The 24,900-nt window shown below is 38.0% G+C and overlaps 1 pseudogene; it reads left to right on the top strand.

Moving 5' to 3' along the window:
• Positions 1–945: 945 nt before the first annotated feature.
• Positions 946–11,780, top strand: LOC111144467 (annotated as a pseudogene).
• Positions 11,781–24,900: the final 13,120 nt, after the last annotated feature.

The raw sequence follows: 24,900 nt of genomic DNA, 5'->3' as shown, positions 1-24,900 counted from the left end.
GAGAGCCTGATGCGGGACTCGATCCCAGGACCCTGAGATCATGACCTGAGCCGAAGGCAGCGGCTTAACCCACTGAGCCACCCAGGCGCCCTAGGATGGTGATTCTTACTGCAGCATCTTAAGTCTTATTACTTGGAGAAATTATTTCCAGATTTCGCAAGCAGGATGTTAGTTTTTGGTTGGTGTGAGTTTCTTCGTCATAGATGTTTTAGTGAGAAGATAGAAGTGACTGAGGAGTTTCAGTGTTTATTCAGACATGATCATAGGAAAGACACAAAATGTAGTATGACATGGCAGCCCTTGATTACATTGGTGGTCTCTGAAGTGAAAAAAAATCCATGGATAGATTGGAAAGTAGTATTAGTTAATGACCTTCTGTGTGGTAAGTACTACGATATATGCAAAGGTGAAATCTATTGATACTGCCTTTTTTAAAATTATCAAGTAGAACAAATGAGATAGGAATATAAATAATTGTAGACTAAAACCTCTTTGAGGGCATTGCATATGGTTTGGTCAAATTTTTTCTTCTAAATGTGTTTATTGCCTCATTGGTAGAAGTAAATAGTCACTAAAAGCTTTCTAAATTAGCAATATAAAATCAAATGCTATAGATAAATTCAATCATAAAGATACATATGCTGTGCTCTGGGGCACAGAGTGGAAACAGATCTCAGACCAGGTAATTTATGGACGTGGTAGCCTTTACCTAGGCCCTATGGGGTATGTAGCACTTGGTTAGAGACAGGAAGACCCTGAATGAGAGGGAAACAGAGGAGGGAGGACTAGCATGAACAGGTATAGTGTTCAGTGAAGGAAGCATTGACAGGAGAAAGGAGAAAGATCTCATCTGCATCACGGCTGTACTTGACCTGGTCTTCAATATTTGGACAGTATGACGCCTTTGAAGTCCTGAGAGAAGGTATCAGGGATATGTGGGTTGAAATGGAGAAGGAGACACCGGAGACAGGAACACTGACCTGTATCTTCTACCTGGTCTCCCTGACTCCCAATAGTGAGGATTTAAATAGTATGGTGAGATTATATATTAAGAAACTTTAAGTGGTCAGAATTGGGAAAATTGTAATCCTCATTATGAAACATTCTCTTCATATTTTTAGGCATCGCTTGCTTTCATTCATTTATGTATTTATTTATCTTTCTGTAATAAGCATTATGAACAGCAAACCTAAACAAAACAGGTGGTCTTCCCCACCCACCTAGTACCCCTACTTCTTCCCAATTGATTTCTCTGTTAAGCATTTCTTTATTTCCTTTTATATATGGTTTTATTGCACTTATACATATCTCTTAAAAAACATTTTTTAAATTAACATGTAATGTATTACTAGTCTCTGAGGTAGAGGTCAGTGATTCATCAGTCTTATATAATACCCAGTGCTCATTACATAACAAGCCCTCCTTAATGTCCAATACCATTACCCTATTCCTCCAACCCCCTCCCCTCCAGCAATGCCCAGCTTATTCACTATGATTAAGAGGCTCTTATGGTTTGTCTCCCTTTCTGATTTCATCTTGTTTTATTTTTTCCTCTCTTCTACTATGATCCTCTGCCTTGTTTCTTAAATTTCATGTATCAGTGAGATCATATGATGAATGTCTTTCTCTGACTTATTTCACTTAGCCTCTAGTTCCATCCATATCCTTGCAAATGGCAAGATTTCACTGCCTTTGATGGCTGAGTAGTATTCTATTATAAATACATACCACATCTTTATCCATTCATCTGTCAATGGACATCTGGGTTCTTTCCAAAGTTCGGCTATTCTGAATATTGCTGCTATAAACACTGGGGTGCAGGTGCCCCTTCATATCACTACATTTGTATCTTTAGGGTAAATACCCAGTAGTGCAATTGCTGGGTCATAGGATAGCTCTGTTTTCAACTTTTTAAGGAACCTCCATACTCTTTTCCAGAGTGGCTGCACCAGCTTGCATTCCCACCAACAGTGTAGGAGCGTTCCCCTTTCTCTGCATCATCGCCAAAATCTGTTGTTTCCTGACTGGTTAATTTCAGTCATTCTGACTGGTGTGAGGTGGTATCTCACTGTGGTTTTGATTTGTATTTCCCTGATGCTGAGCGATGTGGAACACTTTTTCATGTGTCTATTCACCATTTGGATGTCTTCTTTGGAGAAATGTCTGTTCATGTCCTCTGCCCATTTCTTGATTGGATTATTTGTTCTTTGGGTATTGAGTTTGTTAAATTCTTTATAGATTTTTGGATACTAGCCTTTTATCTGCTATGTCATTTGCAAATATCATCTCCCATTCTGTTGATTGTCTTTTGGTTTTGTTGACTGTTTCCTTTGCTGTGCAAAAGCTTTTTATCTTGATGAAGTCCCAATAGCTCATTTTTGCCCTTGCTTCTCTTGCCTTTGGTGAAGTTTCTAGGAAGAAGTTGTTGTGGCTGAGGTTTAAGAGATTGCTGCCTGTGTTCTCCTCAAGGATTTTGATGGATTCCTTCCTCACATTGAGTTCTTTCATCTATTTGGAGTCTATTTTTGTGTGTAAGGAAATGATCCAATTTCATTTTTTTGCATGTGGCTGTCCAATTTTCCCAACACTATTTTTTGAAGAGACTGTCTTTTTTCCAATTGGACATTCTTTCCTGCTTTGTCGAAGATTACTTGACCATAGAATTGAGAGTCTATTTCTGAGTTTTCTATTATGTTCCATTGATCTCTGTGTCTATTTTTGTGTGAGTACTATACTGTCTTGATGATTGCAGCTTTGTAATAAGAGCTTGAAGTGTGGAATAGTAATGCCACCAGCTTTGGTTTTCTTTTTCAGCATTCCTCTGGCTTTTTGGGGTCTTTTTTATTTCCATACAAGTTTTAGGATTATTTGTTCTAGTTCTGTGAAAAAAAAGTTGATGGTATTTTGAAGGGATTGCATTAAATGTGTAGATTGCTTTAGGTAGCATAGATATTTTCACAATATAAGTTCTTCCAATCCATGAGCATGGAACGTTTTTCCATTTCTTTGTGTCTTCCTCAATTTCTTTCATAAGTATTCTATAGTTTTCTGAGTAGAGATTCTTCATCTCTTTGGTTAGATTTATTCCCATGTATCTCATAATTTTGGGTGAAATTGTAAATGGGATTGACTCCTTAATTTCTCTTTCTTCTGTCTTGTTGTTGGTGTATAGAAATGCAACTGACTTCTGTGCATTGATTTTTATATCCTAACACTTTACTGAATTCCTGTATGTGTTTGCAGTTTTGGAGTGGAGTCTTTTGGGTTTTCCACATAAAGTATCATATCATCTATAAATAGTGAGAGTTTGACTTCCTTGCTCACTCAGGTGCCTTTTATTTCTTTTTGTTGTCTGATTGCTGAGGCTAGGACTTCTAGGACTATATTGAATAGCAGTGGTGATAGTGGACAGCCCTACTGTGTTCCTGACCTTTGGGGAGAATCTCTCAGTTTTCCCCCATTGAGAATGATATTCAGTGGGTTTTTCATAGATGGCTTTGATGATATTGAGGTATGTACCCTCTATCACTACACTTTGAAGGGTTTTGATCAAAAAAGGGATACTGTAATTTGTCAAATGCTTTTTCTGCATCTATTGAGTGTGTCATATAGTTCTTCTTTCTTTTATTAAGGTATGGTATCACATTGATTTGCAGATGTTGAACCAACCTTGCAGCTCAGTAATAAATTCCATTTGGTCATGGTGTATAATCCTTTTAATGTACTGTTAGATCCTATTGGCTAGTATTTTGGTGAGAATTTTTGCATTCATGTTCAATGGGGATATTGGTCTGTAATTTTCCTTTTGATGGGCTCTTTGTCTGGTTTTGGGATCAAGGTAATGCTGGCCTCGTAAAATGAGCTTGGAAGTTTTCCGTCCATTTATATTTTTTGGAACAGTTTCAGGAAAACAAGTAATAATTATTCTTTAAATGTTTGGTAAAATTTCCCTAGGAAACCATCTGGCCCTGGGCTCTTGTTTGTTGGGAGATTTTTGATGACTGCTTCAATTTCCTTACTGGTTATGGGTCTGTTCAGGTTTTCTATTTCTTCCTGGTTCAGTTTTGATAGTTTATATGTCTCTAGGAATGTATCCATTTCTTCCAGATTTGTTTGCATATAGTTGCCATAATATGATCTTATAATTGTTTGTATTTCTTTTGTGTTGGTTATGATCTCTCCTCTTTCATTCATGATTATTAATTTGGGTCCTTTCTCTTTTCTTTTTGATAAGTCTGGCCAAAGGTTTATCAATCTTATTAATTCTTTCAAAGAACCAGCTCCTAGTTCTGTTGAATCTGTTCTACTTTTCTTATGGTTTCTATTTTATTGATTTCTGCTCTGATCTTTATTATTTCTCTTCTCCTGCTGGGTTTAGGCTTTCTTTGCTGTTCTTTCTTCAGCTCCCTTAGGTGTAGGGTTTGCTCTATCCCAAAGATGTTGAACAGTTGTGTTTTCATTTTCATTTGTTTCCACAAATTTTTAAAAATTCTCCCTTAATTTCCTGGTGGATTTATTCATTCTTTAGTAGGATGCTCTTTAGCCTCCATGTATTTAAGTTCTTTCCAACTTTCCTCTTGTGGTTGGGTTCTAGTTTCAAAGCATTGTGGTCTGAAGTTATGCAGGGAATGATCTCAATCTTTTGGTACCGGTTCAGACCTGATTTGTGACTCAGGATGTGATCTAATTCTGGAGAACTTTCCATGTGCACTAGAGAAGAGTGTGTACTCTGTTGCTTTGGGATGGAGTGTTCTGAATATATCTTTGATGTCCATCTGGTCCAGTGTGTCATTTAAAGTCTTTATTTCCTTGTTGATCTTTTGCTTATATGATCTGTCTATTGTAGTGAAGGCAAGTTAACGTCCCCTACTATTATTGTATTATTGTCATTATGTTTCTTTGATTTTGTTATTAATTGGTTTATATAATTGGCTGCTCCCATGTTAGGGGCATAAATATTTAAATTTGTTAGATCTTCTTGTTGGACAGACCCTTTAAGTATGATACAGGTCCTTCCTAATCTCTTTTTATAGTCTTTGGTTTAATATCTAATTTATCTGATAAAAGGATTGCCAGTCCAGCTTTCTTTTGACATCCATTAGTATGGTAATTGGTTTTCCACACCGTCACTTTAAATCTGGAGGAATCTTTGAGTCCAAAATGAGTCTCTTGCAGATAGCACATCATTGGGTCTTGTTTATTTATTTATTTATTTTTAATTAACATATAATGTATTATTAGCTTCAGGAGTACAGGTCTGTGAATGCCCAGGTTTACACACTTCATAGCACTCACTATAGCACATACCTTCCTCAATGTCCATAAGCCCCCCACCCTCTCCCGGGTTTTGTTTATTTATTTTTTTAACCCGTTCTGATACCCTGTGTCTTTTGTTTGGGTCATTTAGCCCATCTATTTTCAGAGTAGCTATTGAAAGGTATGAATTTAGTGCCTTTGTATTGCCTGTAAGGTGACTATTACTGTATATTATCTCTGTTCCTTTCTGGTCTGGTCCAGTAGTTGTTTATCTCTCTTTTTCTCAACTTCTTTATTTTTCATTATTTGGTATTCTATATCACTAATTCTCTCTTCTGCCTCATTTACCCTGGCAGTTAGAGCCTTTATTTTTGATTGTGCCTCATTAATAGACTTTTTGGTTTTGACTTAGTTAGATTTTAATTCTTTTATTTCTCCAGAAAGGGATTCTCAAATATCTTCTATGCTTTTTTCAAGCCCAGCTAGTATCTTTAAAATTGTTATTCTGAACTCTAGCTCCAACAACCTACTAATGTCTGTATTGATTAGGTCCCTGGCTGTTGGTACTGCCTCTTATTTTTGTTTTTGTTTTGTTTTATTTTGTTTTTGAGGTGAGTTTTTCCTTTTGTCATTTTTGTCCAGAGAAGCATAGATCAATGAGGGGATAAAATGCTTAAAGGTTAACAATGACCCTAGAAAAATATGCACTAAATAAATCAGAAGAGACCCAAAGTGGAGGAGAAGAAAGGGGGGGAAAAAAAAAGAAAAAGAGCAAAAGAAAAAAAAATATAATCAGGCTGGTGAATAGAACAGAGCCACACACTAAGTTTTGGGTATATTTTGGTCTGTTAGAGGAAACTGCCTCCCAAAATTTTAAAGAAAGAAAAACATATATATACACACACAAAAATAAGGGTAAATAAATGGAAGGGATGGAAGATGACTGTAAAGATATAAATTTAAAAAGATTTTAAAAAAGGAATTGGTAAATGAGAAGTTGGTTGAAAGAAAGTAAAAAAAAAAGGAGAAAATGTGATCAGGTAGAAGACTTGAACAAAGCCATACAATAGATTTAGGATATATTTTTGTCAGTTAGGTGAAACTGTATCCCAAAATTTTAAAGTAAGAAACACTTATATGAATACAAAAAATAAGGTTAAATGCAATGGAGGGATAGAATATAACTGTAAAAATGAAAATTAGAAAAGATTTTAAAAAATGAATAAGATGTTGGATAAAATAGGAAAGAAGAAAAATTAAAAAATGGAAAAAGAAAAAAATAAAGAAAATTTAAAAAGTAAACTTTGAACGACTGAAGAATCATGGGGAAAAAGCCATAAATTCTGTGTTCTGTATTCCCCTATCACTGGAGTTCAGTTCTCATTGATGAGTAAACTCGGTCTTTGGGGATATTCTTGCTGTTCTTCTTGGGGAGGGGCCTGTTGCAGTGATTCTCAAAGGTCTTTGCCTGAGGCGGAATTCCACCACCCTTGCCAGCGGCCAGGCTAAGCAATCTGCTAAGTAATCTGCTCGGGTTCGCTCTCAGGAGCTTTTGTTCCCTGAACGCTTTCCGTAGAGTTCTGGAGGACGGGAATGAAAATGGCAGCCTCCCAATCTCCAGCCTGGGGGAGCCGGGAGTGCAGGGCTCCACTCAGTGCGCTCTCGGAGAAAAGCGGTCAATTACTCCCGTCTCCCTGGTCTCCGGCTGTGCTCTGAGCTCACCAGGCCTGTGACCGAGTGTTTCTATCTCTGGTGCTTGGCCCTGTTTAGAGTCTCCAAACCCAGCAGATTCCTGCTGCTCGATCCTGCACTGTTTCTTCCAGGGGAGGAAGGTGAGTCTCCTGGATTTGCTGCTTTTTGGGTCTGTGCGCAAGATGTAGTGGCCCAACTGTGCCTCAGATCACGGCTTATGGTAACCCCGAGCTGAGAGCTCACCACCCGGCTCTGTATTTGCAGCTGGTTTCCCCACTCTGATAGTTGGGAGCTCTGCCGCACTCAGGTCCCCCCAGGTCTTCCTGTTACCCCAAGGGTCTTGAGACCACACAGTCCCTGCAAGTGTTCCACTCCTTCCCCCGCACCGCTTAGCCATGGAGTGATGCCTCTCAGTGTAGCAGACTTCTAAAATTTCTGATTTTGTGTTTCTCTACTCTATCATTTGCCGGGAGCTGGCTGATGGAGGCTCCCTCCCCCTACCATCTATCTTCCCATATATTGCCTCAGATTCACTTCTCTGCATATCCTACCTTCCAGAAGGTGGTCACTTTTCTGTTCATAGAATTGTTGCTATTCTTTTCTTAGATCTCCTGTTGAGTTTGTAAGGGCTCAGAATGATTTGATAACTATGTAGCTGAATTCCTGGGACAGATGAAATTTTGATCTCCTATTTCTCCACCATCTTGGTCCTCCCCCCAAGCATGTTTTTTTTTAAATCCTGTTTTTAACTTTCTAGAAAGGTATTATGTATGTATTATTTGGGGCCTGATGTCTCTGATTTAATATTATTTTGCTAAGACCCTTGACATACTTTAAAATGCAACTTCCTTTTGCATTTTTAATGATTTTTCTTTTAGTTGTGATCAACTTGATAATGACTCAGTAGTATTTAAATTAAATGAATTTGCCCAGTTTACTTATATTTTATTTTTTACTGTCCATTTATTTATTTATTTGAATTTTTAGAATTTAAATTCAATTAATATATAATGTATAATTAGTTTCAGAGGTAAAGGTCTGTGATTCATCAGTCTTATATAATACCCAATACTAATTACATCATGTGCCCTCCTTAATGTCCATCACTCAGTTACCCCATCTCCAACCTCTTCCCCCCACAACCCTCAGTTTTTTTCCTAGGATTAAGAGGCTTTTATGGTTTGCCTCCTACTCTTATTTCATCTTGTTTTATTGTTTTTTCTCTTCCTCTATGATCTTCTGTTTTGTTTCTTGAATTCCACATGTAAGTGAGATCATATGATAATTGTCTTTCTCTGATTAACTTATTCCGCTTAGCATAATACTCTCTAGTTCTATCCATGTCATTGCAAATGGCTAGATTTCATTGTTTTTGATGGCTGCGTAGTATTCCTTTGTACATATATACCATATCTTCTTTATGATTATGAAACTGAGAGCTACCTACTGCACTAACGAAGCACCTTCACATCTTCTTTATCCATTCATCTGTCAATGAACATCTGGTCTCTTTCCATAGTTTGGCTATTGTGGACATTGCTACTATAAACATTGGGGTGCATGTGCCCCTTCAGATCACTACATCTGTATCTTTAGGGTAAATACCCAGTAGTGCGATTGCTGGGTCATAGGGTAGCTCTATTTTCAACTTTTTGAGGAACCTCCATACTGTTTTCCAGAGTGGCTGAACCAGGTTGCATTCCCACCAACAGTGTAGGAGGGTTCCCCTTTTTCCACATTCTCTCCAGCATCTGTCATTTCCTTACTTGTTAATTTTAGCCATTCTGACTGGCGTGAGGTGGTATCTCATTGTAGCTTTGATTTGTATTTCCCTGATGCTGAGTGATGTTGAGCTTTTTTCATATGTCTCTTGGCTGTTTGTATGTCTTCTTTGGAGAAATGTGTGTTCATGTCTAATGCCCATTTCTTGATTGGATTATTTATCCTTTGAGTATTGAGTTTGATAAGTTTTTTTTTTTTTAATAGATTTTGGATACTAGCCCTTTGTCTGATAAGACATTTTCATTTGCCCAGTTTAGCTTTCTGTCACTGGAACAAATTCATGAGAAACCTGGGCCCAAACTTAGTTTCACTTGCCATAGCCATGAAATAGTTAAATCTGTTAAATTCAACCTTAACTTAATTGAAATGTCTTTGTGACCATCCAGTATATATCAGTTATAAAATATGAACATAGCTTTTTTGGCTCTGCATGGTAGGACATTTCCTCAGATGCACCATAGTGAGACAATTTCAGAAAAATATCATAAATTTCATGAATTTGTAGTTATCAACCCCCTAATCAGAATATTCATTAAATATGTGCTAAAGTAGTAAATATTGGGTGTGCCAGTTACAGATGCATATAACGATGATAACTCTGGGTGATGCTTAATCTCTCAGATCAAGCAAAGCTGAGTACAGGAATTTTGTCATATTTGATTATTCGGACTTTTTTTTTTTTTAATACCACTCTAAGAGAAGGGTCTAGAACTAGATAGATGTTTTTTAGTTATTCTCCATCTCTAGGAAAAATATGAGGCCTGATGAAGCAGAAAAAAATGCAGTTGCCTCAGTTCACAAGAAAGTATACAATTTGACATGCATTTTTCCAACATTAAATCACATTATGAGGATATTGTTCCAGACATTTGTATCTTTCTTGGACCATGGCTTTCCTTGCTACCTCACAATTTTCCAGATTTAGGGGGACTATCTTATGCCAGTTTGTATGGGCTTTCCAGTTTTAATAATGAAAGTCCTAAATCCCAGTAGTGGTCATGCCTGCAAATGCTTTGTCAGGCACCTAGAATCATGTATGGTTAGGTCATGTCATGTATCAGTAATACATTCTCTTCTAGTTATGAATTTCAGATATACTGGATTCTCATTTACATTTTAATATAACATTTGTACTATTTCAAATTTATATTTTGTAGTATCTACAAAACCCCTATAATATCAATATTTAAAACCCATCCTTTTTAACTAATTTGAATTATAGAATATTTATAAAGTCATTTTATTTCTTTTAAGTGTATATAGTAATTTGAATTAGAAAGACTTTCTCATTATGCTTTAATGAAGAAATGAGAATGATTTGTGGCTAGGATTTCAGTTGTTTGTATGCATTGCATGAAAATAATTTGTTTTAGTAATACTGAGATTGAAAGAGCTTCCTGTTTTAATTTTCTTTTTCTAAAGGGGCTTAGAAAAACTTACTCTCTTTGAGAGGAAATAGAGCGTCGTACTTTCAAGCATGTCTTCTGAAATGAAAAGTTGTGAGTACAAAGCCTGGCTCTTCTACATACTAACGATGTGATCTTGGGCAAGTTGCTTAAGCTCATGAAAACATAGTTTCTTGATCTTAGCATGATATGATAATTAGTACCATTTAGGCTCTCTCCCCTCTACTCTCTGGCAATGGCTCTTTCTCCTCCCCACTGGGGCTGCACCAGAGTCCTGCCCTGGGGCTACTCACTGCCTTCCTGCTGCTCCTCTCCTTTGTGGGCACCACACGCTGCCACACCTGCCAAATGCACCTTCTCTGAGCTGCTGGGTCCCTGGGTCTTCCAGGTGGGCCACCTTGTTTCCCAACATGGCGTCAACTGCTCAGTTATGGGACCACCAGAAAAAAATATAGTTGTGCACCTTGAGAAGCTGGATATAGCATATGATGATTTTGGCAATACTGACCATTTCAACATCATTTACAGTCAAGGCTTTGAGATTGTGCTGAATGACTATAAGTCATTTGCCTTTTCTAAGTGTAAAGAAGAGGACAGATGGCAAGGTAGCCAGTTACTGCCACACAACCATGGCTGGATGGGTGCATGATGTGCTGGGCAGGAACTGGACATGTTTCCCTGAAACTGAGGTGAACTCTCAGAATGTGAACGTGAGCACTGCACACCTGCAAAGTCTCCAGGAAAACTATTTTAATATGCTCTAGAAATACAGCCATGACTTTGTGAAAGTGATCAGTGCCATTCAGAAGTTTTGGACTACAACCACATATGTGGATTATGAGACTCTTAACCTGACAGAGATGATTAGGAGAGGTGGTGGCCATAGCCAGAGAATCCTAAGGCCCAGACCTGCACCACTGACTGCTGACATACATGAAATGATTTTACATTTGCCGGCATCTAGGGACTGGAGAAATGTTCATGGTCCCAATTTTGTTACTTCTGTTCAAAACCAACCATTTTGTGGAAGTTGCTATGTATTTGCTTCTAGGGATATGCTGGAAGCAAGAAACCGTATATTAACCAACAATACTCAGACCCCACTCTTGAGTCTTCAGAAGGTTGTCTCTTAGAGCCAGTACGCTCAAGGCTGTGAAGGTGACTTCCCACACTTTGTTTGCAGGAAAATAACAAGATTTTGGGCAGGTGGAAGAGGTGTGCTTTCCCTACATAGGCACCGATTCTCCATGCAAACTGAAGGAAGACTGCTTCTGTTACTACTCCTCTGTGTACCACTATGTGGGAGTCTTCTCTGGGGGTGTAATGAAGCCATGAGGAAGCTTGAGCTTGTCCCTCATGGGCCTGTGGCAGTTGCTTTTGAAGTCTACAATGACTTCTTCCACTACCACAAGGGGATCTACTACCACACTGGTTTGAAAGACTCTTTCAATGCCTTTAAGCTGATTAATCACGAAGTTTGGCTGGTGGACTCTGGCACCGTCTCAGCCTCTGGGATGGATTACTGGATTATTAGAGTCAGCTGAGGTACTAGCTGGGGTGAAGAGAGTTACTTCTGGATCCACGGAAGAACCAATGAGTGTACAATTGAAAGTAATGGTGGCAACACCAATTCCTAAATTATAGGGTATATGTCCCAGCCTTTCATACTTCCCACTATCAGTCATGAGCAGGGGATTGATTTATTCACATACTGAATACTTTTATAGCAGCAATTTTAAAATATTACACATAGATTCCCATGAAAATTTTTGCCTTTATTAAAATGAAAACCACCTTTGATTTGAATATACCTTTTTACTGACCACTGGCCTACTTTATAGCTATGCAGTAATAAAATGCAGGATCTTGTTAGTCATTTGTAACTCAAACATGCTGTATTTTTAAAAGGTCTGTGTGAGAACACAGAGTTTTTAAATTATAAAAATCACAAAAATGTCAATGATTATTAAATTTTTAAAAAGTTTTTAAGGAAAAATAATGAGGACCATTTAAATTGTTATAAAGACTAAATGAAATAATGTAAGGTGGTCATGATAGTGCCTGATACTTTGAAGTTTTCAAGATTTTGGCTTTGAGTAGCTACAGGGTAAGTTGAGCCCAGATTTGTGCTACAGTAAGATCTGCTCAATTTATTTATTTTTTTTCCTGTGATGGGAAACAGGATTTTAAAAAAGATTTCAAAATTAAAGATTTTAATTTTGGGGCTCTGTGTGTGTGTGTGTGTGTGAGTTTATCTGATGGCCACATCAATGGGGGACTCCAAAACATATTTGATAAAGGAATTCTAGTATCTCTGGCCAAGTTCCCTTAAAAAAAATAGTGTGTATATATATATATATATATATATATATAATTTGAGAGAGAGAAGCAGACTCCCTGCTAAGCATGAGCCTCACCTGGGGCTTGAACTCAGGACCCTGAGATCATGACCTGAGCCAAAACGAAGAGTAGGAGACTTAACCGACTGAGACGCCCAGGTGCGCCCAAGTGTCCTTTTAACTGAAAGCCCTGGAAGAAATGGGACATGTCACCTGAGGGTAGATTATTTCTTCTATAACCCATTGTCTTTAGTCAAATTTTTCTCAGGAGATGGGGCCGGAGGCAGTACATTGACTATATTTGCTCATGTTCACTCTTATTGTGGATATGTTTTACTAAAGTAAATGTTGGGTTTTTAATTGGTTTCAGAATGATTTAATCAGTGTTTATGCTCTGGTCATAAAGAACACTCTGTGATAGGCTTGCCATCTGTTCAAGATAAAAATGAAATCCCCTTTGAAGAAGTGGGCAGTTGATAGAAAGATTTTAATGAATGTTTAATGTTATTGTATCTGTGTGAGGGGCTTATCGTGACAGTAACATAAATGTATAAGCCTAAGGGCTCAATCTTAGTGTTTCAGCTCCTATTAAGTCTCTGTTGGAGAATTGTTATTTTGGATCTTTGAAGTTGTATACTGAAGTGATATAGGGTAGATTTAGAGCAGTAAAACGTTTGCTCTAGTCAAGCTCTGTTTAGAATCTCTGCTCATTCCTGCCTGGTCACTGCCTTATAATAGAATGAATCTGTTCATTCCAGTACGGTTTTCTCCTTCAAGAACCAATCTTTCTTTACACTTTATGGATTTTAGGAAATACTTTAATCTTCTTGGAATCTAAATATGTTTAGATCTTACTATTCTAATATACAGTAGGTTCTTTTTAAAATCTTTTTTGCTGATATATATTCTAACCATATTCTTTCATGTTTGAATGACCTTGCTTCTCCTTCTCCTTCTTGTTTCTAAAACACGGACCCATTTCAGTATCCTGCACGTCTTCTCTGATCATTGGTGTCTCTTCAAATTGAAGTACAGTGTCCCAGCAAACTCAGTAAGAGGTCCAGCCAGGGAACAATTTTCTAATTTAAGACTGTCACTGCATATCATTTGGTTTCCCCTTGGATTTGTGATTGAAGTTGTTACAGGAGTTTTATAAAAGAAAAAGGAAGAGGAAAGCTTTCCCCCAAATGTGATATCATGAAGTATATAAACTTGACCTGCAATGTGAAAATTTAGTATATTTTCTCCCATATAGAATGCCATTGGCACAGTATATGTTTCTCAGTGTCATGTTGCTATAGAATATAGTTGCCTATTTGTCAGAAGCTATTTGTCAGTTTCCTCAGTATCTGCAGGTGGTAAGTATGCTCTAGAATTCAGAGAAGGAAAACTGTGGGCTCAGAGGGATTTGTGGAGTGCTTGACAAAAAATATAACCTTATTTCTGAATACTTGTGCAACCCAAATGTACAGAATCAGGACGTTGGCTAGATATCTTGCTATCAGGAACAATGTAATCCATTCTAATTACTGATGGTGGTTATCACTACAATTTAGATATCAAAAATTTTCTGTCATATCTTTTATGTCGTGTTATATTTTCATTTAAATCAATGTAATCTACATATAAAAAAAGAATCCGGTATCTTTCAGGAGAAATTGTGCTAATGTAAATGTTAGGATACTTTTGCAAGTGCATACTTATGATAATGGCCTTGAGAATTGGAGTCCAGTCAACTAAGGTACACAAATTAGGGTATTTTCAGCTGTGAGTGCTAACATCTCATACTAAATACAGCGTTGGTAACAGAGACTTAGAATTTCACATGAAAAGAAGAGCAGAGATCGACAGTTCCAGGGATGATGTAATGCTCAGTGGTATGGGGGCTCTGTATATTTCATTTCTTTTCTTTCTTTCTTTCTTTCTTTCTTTCTTTCTTTCTTTCTTTCTTTCTTTCTTTCTTTTTTTTTTTTTTTTTTTTTTTTTTATTTGTTTGAGATCACAAGTAGGCAGAGAGGCAGGCCGGGGGCCGGGGAGGAAGGAGGTTCCTTGCTGACCAGAGAGCCTGATGCTGGGCTCAATCCCAGAACCCTGGGATCACGACCTGAGCCACCCAGGTGCTCGGGCATATTTCTTTCTACCCAGGGAAGAAATTCTGTCCCAGATGGGACTGGCAGACTTCACTTTATACCTCACTGCTGAAAGCTAGGTACAGCCAAACCCTTCTCTGACAGGGATCTGGGGAGGGGTGGAAAGAACTGTGGGATAAGCCTGGATAAGCCTCTCCGGAGCTGCGTGCATTTCCTGAGTGTGTTGCCACCTCCGCGAAACTGGAGTTCTGTTAACTGGAAGATTTGGATGCGGTGGAGCCAGTGTGCTGGGCAAACCAGTCAAGAGCATGGAGAGAAACTGCAAATGGCCATCTCTGCCTGTTTTACATATTCTGTTCAGATCCAAAGACAGGTTTAGTTAAACATGTGTTTGTAGTTGGACGGAAGTGGCTTTAAATAATTATTTTTTGCTATATTTGTGATAAAAGTATTGAGCTTCCCTTGGTTTTAATGCTAATTTCTCTTAGGATATCTCTAGTTGGTACCGTCAGGTAAAATCTGTCCTCTCGGGTAAAATTATGTCACAGATGCTCAATAAATACGCCAGGTATGATACGAATGCAAACAAGGCTCAGGAATTTTTGATGGAGTTTATTTAATCATGCAACCTGAAATTGGTTTATCTTTGATGCATTAATTATCTCATGTTGAGGGAAATTAAGAGAATTCTTCAACTCTTTGAAGAGGGCCATGTTCCCAAATAAGCCCTCAAAACACTTTTCATTCGTGGAAAACCCAGTAAAATTTCCTGAGTCCTAAAACTTTAAAAAACCCGTGGCATGGATAGTCAGAAACATGCATTTCTTACATTTTTTGAGGGTTTGAAGCCATAGAGGCTTTGAAGCCAGACTCTTTGGCTTTGAATTCTAACTCAGTTGTGAGATTTTGAGGAGGTTGCGCCTCAGCTTTGTTATCCATAAAATGGGGACATTTCCTACCTCCAGCTTTATTATGAGGATTGTTATTATTTTGGTGTTCTTCAAATAGCCTTTGAGATACAGTACATAACACTTTAAGTGTCAAAAAGTACACATATGCCTTGTATTGTAGGTGAATGCTTTCTTTAATAAATGTGTTGGGGGAGGGGCACCTGGGTGGCTCAGTCAGATTTCAGCTCGGGTCATAATCTCAGGGTCATAAGATCAAGCCTTGCTTTGGGCTCTGCACTGGGTGTAGAGCCTCTTTAAGATTTTTTCTCTCTCCTCTTCCTCGGCCCCTCCCTGTATACTGTCTCTCTCTTTTTAAAAAAAATACATTGGAAGAATAAAAAATATTAGGAAAATGTCATTCTCTAAATACAGCATTCTTGTGGCATGCAACATTTTTTTCCACTCACATGCATATATGGAAGCAATTATCTAATACAATTTTAATGAGTATATTATTTTTTTCTAGAAGCAAATTTATTGAGAGTAACATTAACTTCTTAACAGTTAAGCATATGGGGCACCTGGGTGGCTCAGTTGGTTAGGCGACTGCCTTCAACTCAGGTCATGATCCCAGGGTCCTGTGATCGAGCCCTGCCTTGGGCCCTTTGCTCAGCAGAGAGCCTGCTTCTCTCTCTCTCTCTCTGCCTGCTGGTCTGCCTACTTGTGCTCTCTATCTCTCTGTCATATAAATAAATAAAAAACTTAAAAAAAAACAGTTAAGCATATAACCCATTATATGCCATGCAATGATGCTGATGAGAGGAGGATCGTATTCTATAATGTGCATATAGAAGTCCAAATTGGCAAGTACATTGTCAACATCAACATGTGTAGACAAATGAAATGTATAATACACTTTACCCTGTGTTGTGAGGAATAATTATGTTACTTAAAAATGAAGTGTTTTAATGATCAGTTAAGTGTGGACATGGAATAACCATGGAGAGGCAGACAGGTGTATGAAAGCAAAAGAGATTTATTGTACTCACCTGTCTTAGAAGAGAGAGGCACCCGCACACCACCCAAAGGGCCATGTGGGTGGAGCACAATGAGAGCGTGCTCACCTGAGCAGGTGGAAAGCTGAAGGCCAGTGAGGACCTGTGAGAGGTTGTAGCGTGGAATGTTATTGGTATGCTTGAATGCACTAGGTTATAATCAGGGAAGGAAGGAGTGGGGCTTGTGGCAGAGGCCAGCCTTATCACACTGGGACCCCTTGTGCCTGGGAGTGAGGGATGCTGAGGCATCAGGAAATGAGAAAGTTCTAAAAGTTTGCAATATATACCCCAAGACTTTCACTAACTATCCATTGACACGTTACTTAACAGACAAACTTTTAAGGATCAAAGATGGTAGGCTTTGGATTTCAGGGCCGTGTGTCTTATAGCAAAACTAAACAATGAAAACTGTCATGAACTAAAGGAAATAAGCTAAAGGAAATAAAACTGCAAACCACTAGGAGGTCAATGTGAAAGAGTGAAGGATTGTGTTTTGGAAAGTGGGTGAGTTTTCCATGGAGATGAGCTGATCCCAAGGGTCAGATTTTTTTTTTAATTTTATTTTTTATAAACATATAATATATTTTTATCCCCAGGGGTACAGGTCTGTGAATCGCCAGGTTTACACACTTCACAGCGCTCAAGGGTCAGATTTAAATATTTTATTTATTTATTTATTTGACACAGAGAGAGAAAGAGAGAGATCATAAGTAGGCAGAGAGGCAGGGGGAGAGAGAGAGGGGGAAGCAGGCTCCCCGCTGAGCAGAGAGCCCGACTCGGGGCTCGATCTCAGGATCCTGAGACCATGACTTGAGCAGAAGGCAGAGCCTTAACCCATTGAGCCAACCAGGCGCCCCCCAAGGGTCAGATTTAAATAAGGGGAATGCAGTGGGGTTAGGGTGAGGAGGACATTGCATGGGAGGAAAAGGACTCTAGCCAAGGGACTATATGGGGTTTTTCATCTTCCTTGTGTTTATTGCTGTGGACTTTGTTATTAAAAGAACTGTCATTATTGAAGCTGAACTGTAGTGAAATTGAATTTTCATGTTGATGCTGATGGGCTAACGGGAAGTAAGTTTGAATATGTGCGTTGGGGCCAGATCCTAGTGGGCTTGGAAAGCCTGGAGGAAAGTTGTTAATCACAGGTATTGACAGGCAAAAATGATGCTCAAGGAGATGGTCTGAAAAATGAATGAAAGGGGAGGAAACCCTGAAGTCTGCAAGGAGAGAAAGCTAAAAGCAAGGCTGGGATAAAGTGACGGGAACCTGAATGGCAAGGAGTAGTGGTGGTAAAATAGAAAGGAAGCGATAGATGTGAAGATACTGAAAAGAATGTGTTAATACTGATCAGTATGCATCGGAATGGATTTATGTGCATGTATTATTCACTGTTTTACATGCTACTGTTCCCCTTGATTAACACAGAAAATGAAAGCCTCTTCATTTGGGTCCACGATTCATATTTCAATCTGGGGATATCTGACTCCTTTAATCATATTTATTCATGGGTTTAAAACAGGTAGCAACTCAAAAATAAAATTATGGCTTTTATTTCATGCAGAAAGTGAGCTACCTGTGGATTCAAGTGAGAACATAAGACATTGTCCTGCCTCTGATTTTAGAGACTGAGCATATATTTCTGTGGTTTTTTTTTTTCCCTTTCAGTATACATGATCACATTCTAATATGAGAGGAGCATTCAGAAAGTCCCATAAACTGACCTATGTGATTTTTGTTCCTGTTCCTTAGAGGAGTGAATTGGGGAAAAAAAAAATTTGCTTGGATTTGGGTGGCGACAAAGTTCTCCTCAAAGTTGTGGATTACAGTTTGGCCTAAAGCATTAAATAAAGTCTGTTTGAGGCCATTCACAGTGAGCTTTAGTAGGTGGTTTAGGTATTATGCTGTGATAAGTTGTAATGTTAAAAACTTTGGTCTAGGGATGCCTAGGCAACTCAGTCAGTGGGGCATCTGCCTTCAGCTAAGGTCATGATCCCCAGGTTCTGGAATCGACCCCCACATCAAGCTCCTTGTTCAGCAGGAAGTCCACCTCTCCCTCAGTCTGCTGTTCCCCCTGCTTGTGCGTGCTCTCCCTCTCTCTGAAAAAAATCTTTAAAAATAAAAATGAAAACAAACTTGGGTCTTAAAGGTACATAGTAAGCATCCTCAGGAAAATGCTGTAACATTTTTATTCCTATCAAGGAAAGGGAAATAATCCTAATAAAAGTGGAAGCAGATAGATCCAACTTATAAATAATAAACATTTTAAACCAGATATATATGCCCAAGAAATGCTCATGTCATCCCACAAGGGATAGTAAGGATGTGCATGGCCATGTTGTTTGGCTCCAGAGTGTTGGAGGCACACTGGGTGTCCATTACAGGAGGAATGGATAAGAAAATGTGTGCCTGGCTTGGAATTTTATGCAGCAGTTAGCAAGCAGGAGTGGACCAGCAACACACATGGAAATATGGGTGAATATTTGATGCTAAAATGCTAAGTGAAAAAGGAATTAGCTTGAAGTATATAACACAACACTATTTATGAAAAACGAAACACGCAAACCAACCAAGGACATCCATTTTATAAGAGCACAACAACAACAAATTAAAATATTAGAAAATGGTTGCCTGTTGGGATGGGGTGAAAGTAGGAATGGAGGAAAGGGTAAATCGAACAAGACATGAGACCAAAGGTGATGGTATTTTGTGTAAACTGAAGAGTCTGCTTTCCTGAACTCCCTTTTTCCTCCCCCACCTTTCCCCCTAACCTCTGCCAAATGCACAGAAATAGATAAAATACACCAAAAAGCCAAACTTTGCTTCTGCACTGATTTTGGTCTATTCATATCTGGTTTGAGCATGCTTATTTTTATGTAAACCTCTGTGTTAATATTTCTTCAGTAATAGAGTTTACCTCTTCCTAAACTTTAAACATTCTTAAAAATACTGCTCTGAAGCATCCATTGTCCAGAAGCAAAAAGTCTTGAGACAAGAAACACCTTCTCTGTCTTCTTTGGCTGAGGCTATTTTCCTCCCTCGGAAACTTGCTCAGGGCTCTCAGCAGAATATTCCCTTGGAGCAAGACCCTCACTGGATGTTCTCCATCTCTGGGGCACTCTGTGTATCAGGACACTGTTTGCTTTAGTGATTCCAGTCACTTCAAACTGAAAAAGGCAAAGGTCAGTGCCAGTCAGAAACTTAAGTGTTCATACTTCCTTTTTAGAATTAACCTATGTTTATCACTAAGTTAACAGATGTCTTCAAAGTTATTTTATTATTAAACTTCTGATTTATTCATACTTGTGGGAATTTCTACTATCCATTTTAGCACAGCTATCTCATGCTCTCTCCAGCTCTGCTCCTAGTTAAAATACCTCTTATTGCCCTTGCGTAATAAGAAAAGCTTTCACTTTTGATATTTACTAGCCTCATGTGTAACATTTACTTGACTTTCATGGAGCAAAAAATAGATTCCTTTTATTAGTCCTTGAATAGAAAATAGTGCAGCTTTAAACAACTGAAATAAAAATGATTGTTTAAACTGCTTGATGTTCTCTTTTGATTGTCTTGGAATTCAATAACAGATCCCATTTAGGTAAAATCTGGTTCATTATGTACTTCTCCAAAGCATCTCTGGCAGTAGAAGGTTCTTTGTTTAACTTACGGGTTGCAATTTTCATATCAGTTTTTAGCCATCAATAATGTAATTTTGAACAACACATTTCCTATTTTGTATAGTGCACATACCTATATTCAGTTGTAAAGACTCAGAACTGAATTGGACAGTATGTAGTATGAGATAAGACACTTATAATACTCAGCTGTAGATTTATGTTGACAGGTAAAGAGAAGATGTATTAAGATATTGAATTTATCCCATAGTTTTTGCCAGTTTTAAAATGTAGTGATCAATAGCAATTAGGTTATTCTGGTCAAAACTGTACTATTAAACTACCAAACAAGGGAGGTATATATCAAAACATTAGAAGATAATAGAATAAATAGGGAATTATACTTAAATGTCAGGTAGATCATTGAAAAACAGCCAGTGTTTCTATTTTGAATTGTGTGGCCTCAGAGATTTATAAGTAAACTGAGAAAAATTTGCTTAATGTATTTTTATGAAATAGTTCTATAGAACTAAGGTTTCTCATTTATGTTAGTGATATAAAGGTAACAGACTTGATAAACAACAAGAAGCAGGATTTTCCAGTATTACAAGTATGTTTTTGTTAAACTCCCACAGGAATATATTCTCTTTTTTTTTTAACTTTTATTTTTTTAAATTTTATTTTTTATAAACATGTATTTTTATCCCCAGGGGTACAGGTCTGTGAATCGCCAGGTTTACACATTTCACAGCACTCACCATAGCACATACCCTCCCGAATGTCCATAACCCCCCCCAACCCTCCTGCCCCATCAAACCTCAGTTTGTTTTGTTAGATTAAGAGTCACTTGTGGTTTGTCTCCCTCCCATTCCATCTTGTTTCATTTACTCTTCTCCTACCCCCTTAACCCACCATGTTGCATCTCCTCTCCCTCATATCAGGGAGATTATATGATAGTTGTCTTTCTCCGATTGACTTATTTCGCTAAGCATGATACCCTCTAGTTCCAGCCACGTTGTCGCAAATGGCAAGATTTCATTTCTTTTGATGGCTGCATAGTATTCCATTGTGTATATATACTACATCTTCTTTATCCATTCATCTGTTGATGGACATCTAGGTTCTTTCCATAGTTTGGCTATTGTAGACATTGCTACTATAAACATTCGGGTGCACGTGCCCCTTCGGATCACTACGTTTGTATCTTTAGGGTAAATACCCAGTAGTGCAATTGCTGGGTCATAGGGTAGTTCTATTTTCAGCATTTTGAGGAACCTCCATGCTGTTTTCCAGAATGGTTGCACCAGCTTGCATTCCCACCAACAGAGTAGGAGGGTTCCCCTTTCTCCGCATCCTCGCCAGCATCTGTCATTTCCTGACTTGTTAATTTTAGCCATTCTGACTGGTGTGAAGTGATATCTCATTGTGGTTTTGATTTGTATTTGCCTGATGCCGAGTGATATGGAGCACTTTTTCATGTGTCTGTTGGCCATCTGGATGTCTTCTTTGGAGAAATGTCTGTTCATGTCTTCTGCCCATTTCTTGATTGAATTATTTGTTCTTTGGGTGTTGAGTTTGCTAAGTTCTTTATAGATTTTGGACACTAGCCCTTTATCTGATATGTCATTTGCAAATATCTTCTCCCATTCTGTCAGTTGTCTTTTGGTTTTGTTAAATGTTTCCTTTGCTGTGCAAAAGCTTTTGATCTTGATAAAATCCTAATAGTTCATTTTTGCCCTTGCTTCCCTTGCCTTTGGTGATGTTCCTAGGAAGATGTTGCTGCAGCTGAGGTTGAACAGGTTGCTGCCTGTGTTCTCCTCAAGGATTTTGATGGATTCCTTTCTCACATTGAGGTCCTTCATCCATTTTGAGTCTATTTTTGTGTGTGGTGTAAGGAAATGATCCAATTTCATTTTTCTGCAGGTGGCTGTCCAATTTTCCCAACACCATTTATTGAAGAGGCTGTCTTTTTTCCATTGGACATTCTTTCCTGCTTTGTTGAAGATTAGTTGACCATAGAGTTGAGGGTCTATTTCTGGGCTCTCTATTCTGTTCCATTGATCTATGTGTCTGTTTTTGTGCTAGTACCATGCTGTCTTGATGATGACAGCTTTGTAATAGAGCTTGAAGTCCGGAATTGTGATGCCATCGACTTTGGCTTTCTTTTTCAATATTCCTTTGGCTATTCGAGGTCTTTTCTGGTTCCATATAAATTTTAGGATGATTTGTTCCATTTCTTTGAAAAAAAATTGATGGTACTTTGATAGGAATTGCATTAAATGTGTAGACTGCTTTAGGTAGCATAGACATTTTCACAATATTTATTCTTCCAATCCAGGAGCATGGAACATTTTTCCATTTCTTTGTGTCTTCCTCAATTTCTTTCATGAGTACTTTATAGTTTTCTGTGTATAGATTCTTAGTCTCTTTGGTTAGATTTATTCCTAGGTATCTTATAGTTTTGGGTGCAATTGTAAATGGGATGGACTCCTTAATTTCTCTTTCTTCTGTCTTGTTGTTGGTGTAGAGAAATGCAACTGATTTCTGTACATTGATTTTATATCCTGACACTTTACTGAATTCCTGTACAAGTTCTAGCAGTTTTGGAGTGGAGTCTTTTGGGTTTTCCACATATGGTATCATAGCATCTGTGAAGAGTGATAGTTTGACTTCTTCTTTGCCGATTTGGATGCCTTTAATTTCCTTTTGTTGTCTGATTGCTGAAGCTAGGACTTCTAGTACTATGTTGAATAGCAGTGGTGATAACGGACATCCCTGCCGTGTTCCTAACCTTAGTGGAAAAGCTTTCAGTTTTTCTCCATTGAGAATGATATTTGCGGTGGGTTTTTCATAGATGGCTTTGATAATATTGAGGTATGTGCCCTCTATCCCTACACTTTGAAGAGTTTTGATCAGGAAGGGATGCTGTACTTTGTCAAATGTTTTTCAGCATCTATTGAGAGTGTCATATGGTTCTTGTTCTTTCTTTTATTAATGTGTTGTATCACATTGATTGATTTGTGGATGTTGGACCAACCTTGCAGCCCTGGAATAAATCCCACTTGGTCGTGGTGAATAATCCTTTTAATGTATTGTTGAATCCTATTGGCTAGGATTTTGGTGAGAATTTTTGCATCTGTGTTCATCAAGGATATTGGTCTGTAGTTCTCTTTTTTGATGGGATCCTTGTCTGGGTTTGGGATCAAGGTGATGCTGGCCTCATAAAATGAGTTTGGAAGTTTTCCTTCCATTTCTATTTTTTGGAACAGTTTCAGGAGAATAGGAATTAGTTCTTCTTTAAATGTTTGGTAGAATTCCCCCGGGAAGCCGTCTGGCCCTGGGCTTTTGTTTGTTTGGAGATTTTTGATGACTGTTTCAATCTCCTTAGGGTTATGGGTCTGTTGAGGCTTTCTATTTCTTCCTGGTTCAGTTGTGGTAGTTTATATGTCTCAAGGAATGCATCCATTTCTTCCAGATTGTCAAATTTGTTGGCGTAGAGTTGCTCATAGTATGTTCTTATAATTGTCTGTATTTCTTTGGTGTTCGTTGTGATCTCTCCTCTTTCATTCATGATTTTATTTATTTGGGTCCTTTCTCTTTTCTTTTTGATAAGTCTGGCCAGGGGTTTATCGATCTTATTAATTCTTTCAAAGAACCAGCTCCTAATTTCGTTGATTTGTTCTATTGTTTTTTTGGTTTCTATTTCATTGATTTCTGCTCTGATCTTTATGATTTCTCTTCTCCTGCTGGGTTTAGGGTTTCTTTCTTGTTCTTTCTCCAGCTCCTTTAGGTGTAGGGTTAGGTTGTGTACCTGAGACCTTTCTTGTTTCTTGAGAAAGGCTTGTACCGCTATATATTTTCCTCTCAGGACTGCCTTTGTTGTGTCCCACAGATTTTGAACCGTTGTGTTTTCATTATCATTTGTTTCCATGAATTTTTTCAACTCTTCTTTAATTTCCTGGTTGACCCATTCATTCTTTAGAAGGATGCTGTTTAGTCTCCATGTATTTGGGTTCTTTCCAAATTTCCTCTTGTGATTGAGTTCTAGCTTCAGAGCATTGTGGTCTGAAAATATGCAGGGAATGATCCCAATCTTTTGATACTGGTTGAGACCTGATTTAGGACTGAGGATGTGATCTATTCTGGAGAATGTTCCATGTGCACTAGAGAAGAATGTGTATTCTGTTGCTTTGGGATGAAATGTTCTGAATATATCTGTGATGTCCATCTGGTCCACTGTGTCATTTAAGGCCTTCATTTCCTTGTTGATCTTTTGCTTGGATGATCTGTCCATTTCAGTGAGGGGAGTGTTAAAGTCCCCTACTATTATTGTAATATTGTTGATGTGTTTCTTTGATTTTGTTATTAATTGGTTTATATAGTTGGCTACTCCCATGTTAGGGGCATAGATATTTAAAATTGTTAGATCTTCTTGTTAGATCCTTTGAGTATGATATAGTGTCCTTCCTCATCTCTTATTATAGTCTTTGGCTTAAAATTTAATTGATCTGATATAAGGATTGCCTCTCTTGCTTTTTTCTGATGTCCATTAGCATGGTAAATTATTTTCCACCCCCTCACTTTAAATCTGGAGGTGTCTTCAGGTTTAAGATGAGTTTCTTGTAGGCAACATATAGATGGGTTTTGTTTTTTTATCCATTCTGATACCCTGTGTCTTTAGATTGGGGCATTTAGCCCATTAACATTCAGGGTAACTATTGAGAGATATGCATTTAGTGCCATTGTATTGCCTGTAAGGTGACTGTTATTGTATATTGT

This window comes from Enhydra lutris, unplaced genomic scaffold, assembly GCF_002288905.1.
Source record: "Enhydra lutris kenyoni isolate GAN:26980312 unplaced genomic scaffold, ASM228890v2 scaffoldscaffold11, whole genome shotgun sequence".
In the NCBI taxonomy this organism is placed as follows: domain Eukaryota; kingdom Metazoa; phylum Chordata; class Mammalia; order Carnivora; family Mustelidae; genus Enhydra; species Enhydra lutris.
Note: the sequence above shows the minus strand (reverse complement) of the source record. Positions and strands in the feature narration are given on the sequence as shown.